We start from the raw sequence: 4,566 nt of genomic DNA on the forward strand, positions 1-4,566 counted from the left end.
TTTTAGAATACACAGCGTGAGTAGGCCATATGGACTGAGAAGCAGATTATTTATATGTATTTCCCTTTTATATCATTGAGAATTTTGAGAATATAAGTCTCAGATAAATGCATTAATTGATAAATGCATAAGTTTATTATTTTTAATAAAGTAAGTTTAAAAGAAGGTAAACTAAAAGGCTTTTTTCCCCCCCTTTGGATTATGAAAGAAAAATATTCCTGGAGAAAGGTTAGCTTGTTGAATCTACAGAATAAGAGGAATCAATATGTTTGGCAAAACCACGAAAGATGCTCACTGGTTATTTAGATTTAAATTTAATTTAGCCAGAAAATATTATTTGTCTCTTACTTCTTTGTAAGAAATGCAATTTTTTTAACAGTCTCTTTGAAGGCTTCTTTCACTTGTTTGTTTCGAAGTGTATAAATGAATGGGTTAAGTCAAGGGGCAACTGAAGTAGCTAACATTGATACCACCTTATTAAGGGCCACTCCTTCCTTTGCTGAAGGCTTGATGTAAATGAAGATGCAACTGCCATAGGTCATGGAAACATGTGAGAAGAACAGGTGGAAAAGGCCTTTTTTCTTTGTTGGGCAGAAGGGAATTTTAGAATGGTGTTGATGATGTATGTATATGAAAGAACGACACCAATTAAGGTAATAATTAGTGTTACCACAGCAAAAACCAAAGCAATTTCTTCTATAAGCACAGTGTCTGAGCAGGATATCTGTAAAATAGGATATGTATCACAGCCAAAACTATCAATGAGATTTGAGTCACAGAATTCCAGTTGAAGACCTATGCTAAAAGGTAGGAGGATGATCAATAGGCCAGAAAACCAACAGCAGAGAACAAGTGTTGTGCAGACTTTGTTATTCATGATGGTCATGTAATGCAGGGGCTTACAAATGGCCACATAGCGATCATAGGACATGGCAGCAAGGAGAAAAAATTCAGTTGCTCCAAAGAGGACAAAAAAGAACATTTGTGTGACACAAGCATTATAGGTAACAGTTTTATCTCCAGTTGTCAGAGTATACAGAAATCTGGGGACACAGACAGTGGTGAATGAGACTTCTAAGAAAGAGAAATTCTGGAGGAAAAAATACATGGGTGTTTTAAGATGAGAATCCAAATGTGTGAGGGTGATAATTGTCAAGTTCCCGGCCACACTCAAAATGTAGGTGAGAAATAAAAATATCAAAAGCAGAATTTGTAGAATTGGGTCATCTTTCAAGCCCAGTAGGATGAATGTGGTTATAGCTGTATGATTTCTCATCACTACCTTGTGTCAAAACAAGAGCGTTTGGATTTGAAGGGAGAAGGGCCATAAGAATCCAGCAAGGAACCTGAATGAAGGATGACAGCAGTATTAATGTCATGCATTTGGAGTTTGGATTGTGGAACTGGATTGGAAAAATTTCAGTATGAATTTTAGGCTTATAATTCCCTGATTAGAAACACTTCGTAAACCTGTCAAGTGAAGAGAGAAATAAATAAATAAATAAATAAATCTTTAATTACATATCTTGTTTCTTATGACATTTCTCAATATTATTGCTGTGTGGAACAGCCCTTAGTAGTTCCAATATTATAAATCATCATATTATTTTTTTTTTTACCTTTTCTTCACTTTACCCACCTTGCAGAAATGCTCTACTTTTGTAACAGAGAAGGATTTGTCAAGTAGTATTTTATGCTGATCTCTGATTATATTTTAACTGTAGCAAAATAACTTCGAAGGCTAACATCAAGTCTTGGTACTTTAAATGATCTGAAATTTAAAACAAGTTTTAAAATTGTTTTGTCTTTCCTATATTTAATCATGAAAAAACATTTCTAAACCAGTAAAGTGACTGCTTGTGGTAAGGTGCCATAGAGTTGGTTCTGACTCATAGTGACCCTGCGTACAACAGAATGAAACACTGCATGTTCCTCACAATCCTTGCTATGTTTGAATCCATTTTGCAGCTACTGTGTGCCGATCCATCTTGTTGAGAGGCTTCCTCTTTTCATTGACCCGCTACTTTATGAAGCATGATATCCTTCTTCAGGTTCCTTTTGATAACATGGTTGTTTAGGCAGGGGTTTTCCCAAAGAGATATGAAGAAATTTATCCTGCAATCTGTGTGTAAACCCAATTAGTGCTGTCATGGTGCTGTGAGCTATGGCCAGATCCCAGGTGGACTGATGTGTGGTACTTCCTTTTGGCCTGTGTGATGGACCTGGGTGCTCTTCTCAGCAGTACTTAGACCTTCAAAATCTGTTGTAGGCACATCGTAGTGACCTTTCTTTTCAACAAATTATTCTTCTCCCCTCCTGAAATCACCTTTACCCAGTAATGAACCTGCCAACTCACTAATTCTATAATTTATGCTCTCTGAGTTCTTGATGTATGTCAAGAACAGTGCCCATGAACAAACTGAGTCTTGTAAACCAATCTTGGAAACAAATTTTAATAAATCCATGTTTTCATTGGCATTTGTCATTTCATTACCTCATACCAGTTCTATACCTCCTTGGAGACTACCGTTTTATGTTTTGTCAGCTATTCCATTTGGTGGGAAGAGGAAGGCTCAGGATGGCCTCCTGTCCTTCCTGTCAAAACTTTCCTTCAATTTGATTCACATTGTAAGGAGTGCTGGTAAATGCATTTTCACTGGGGATGCTATTAATTTAAAATAACAATAGATTAGCTCATGGTATGTTTTGGTGTTTTATTAGTGGGGCTCTATTACTAAATGTATGATTTTAGGCATAACTCAGGGGTTTTCAGGGAAACTCTATCTACCCAATTCTTCCCCATGTGAGTGTGTGTATCCTTAACTGAGAATCAAAATCACGTTAGATTATTTTACTTCTATTCCCTTATGTATTATTCATGTAAATAATCGACATTCATTCATTCATGTGAATATTTAATGATCACCTTTTATTTACAGAGCATAATATCACAGATGAGATATCTAACCATGAACAAATTTCTCTCCAAAGGAGCTTTCAGTCTTGCAATGGAAGATATTATTTCATTTTTAGTGCATGCTCAGAGAAATAGTAAGATGAGGTAACAGTGAAAATACACTTTGTTTGGGGTGATAACTAACCAATTGCCATTGAGTAGAACTGCCCCATAGGGTTTCAAAGGTTTTTAATCTTTATAGAGATGGAGTACCATACCTTTCTTCCATAGAGTGGCTGGTTGGTTTAAACTACTGACCTGTTGGTTAGTAGCCAAGCGCTTAACCACAGCACCACCAGGGCTTCTCCAAGGTGATAACTCCTCTAGGCTTATTCTTTGACAATTCTTCAGTTATACTGGTGGCTATTCTTATTTTACTATCTTCATTCAGTTTCTCTAGTCTTTTTTCTGTTTACTAAAGTTAGCAACTGTTACCTTGAGTGGAATTAGAAAAGTACATTGTTCTGGGTTTACAGACATGGTTATAGAACCAGGAAACCTACCTCAGCTCATGGGAGAAATGGTTTACTGGAGAGGTAGTATCTTGCCAGGTAGTGTGAAGCCACACAGAGAAGACTTTGTTAGGCCCAGCTGAGTGAAAGGTCACACTGATTTTCTACCTTTTTAATTCTCCTTTGTCCTTTTCTCCCATGATTGATCCCTCCCTCCCTCTTTCCCTTCCTTCTTTCCTTCCTTTATTTCTACAATATTACCAATTCCAGTTGCAGTCAAATCAATTCTGACTCATAGTGAACTGTGTGCATCAGAATAGAACTGTTCTCCATAGGATTTTCCATTGATTTTATGGAAGTATATCACCAGGCCTTCCTTTTTAGATGCCTGTGAGCAGACCCCAAATACCAACCTTTCTGTTAGCATCCAACTGTTCTAACCTTTGTCTTTGTACTGGTCATTGATATTTTTACTCTGTCCTTCCTAGGCTCTAAAATTTACAGTTCCTAGGCTCAAAAATTATTGTCTGTTCCCACTGTTGAAAACTCTTATCTTTCAAAAATTATTGTCTGTTCCCACTGTTGAAAACTCTTATCTTCCAATTTAGATAGTAATCACTTGTGAAATAAATCATGTTAGCATTGTAAGGCCCATTAAAGAGTTAAGTAGTATAAATTTGTTTCGATGCATGAAACTTGTTTAATCAAAATCAGTTTTAGCAGAGAACCTTATCTTGTGGTGGCAGATCATTTGGATGTAAGGGCGCTTATTTTCCTTTTTGTCTACCTACATTCATATCATATTTTCTTTTTGGTTAAATTGTAAGTGATTTCCTGGAGAACTGAAAGCTACATTTTTTTTTTTTTTTTCATTTGTAATTTGGATCATTTCAAGTTTGAAATAATTTCATTAAATAAATAATATGTTTTACCACCTCCCAAAAGTAATACATTAACATCAACAATTAGCTCTTGAGGACTTAACCACTGCAAAGCTACCTCCTATCACTGCCAGTTTGACAGCTACATGTGTGGTTGAGATTCAGCATGTGTGTTTCATTGACTCCAAATTTAATAAATTCTTTTATGTATTTCAGACACCTTGACCTCATTTATGTTTGGAACAATCTCAGTCAGTCTTCATTTGGGAATAGAGTT

The 4,566-nt window shown here is 36.0% G+C and overlaps 1 pseudogene; it reads right to left on the bottom strand.

The window, feature by feature from the left end:
• Nucleotides 1-344: 344 nt before the first annotated feature.
• LOC103212669 lies at nt 345-1,276 on the bottom strand (annotated as a pseudogene).
• Nucleotides 1,277-4,566: the final 3,290 nt, after the last annotated feature.

The sequence above is a fragment of the Orycteropus afer genome, unplaced genomic scaffold, assembly GCF_000298275.1.
Source record: "Orycteropus afer afer isolate SDZICR_OR568_19922 unplaced genomic scaffold, OryAfe1.0 scaffold01059, whole genome shotgun sequence".
NCBI lineage: Eukaryota > Metazoa > Chordata > Mammalia > Tubulidentata > Orycteropodidae > Orycteropus > Orycteropus afer.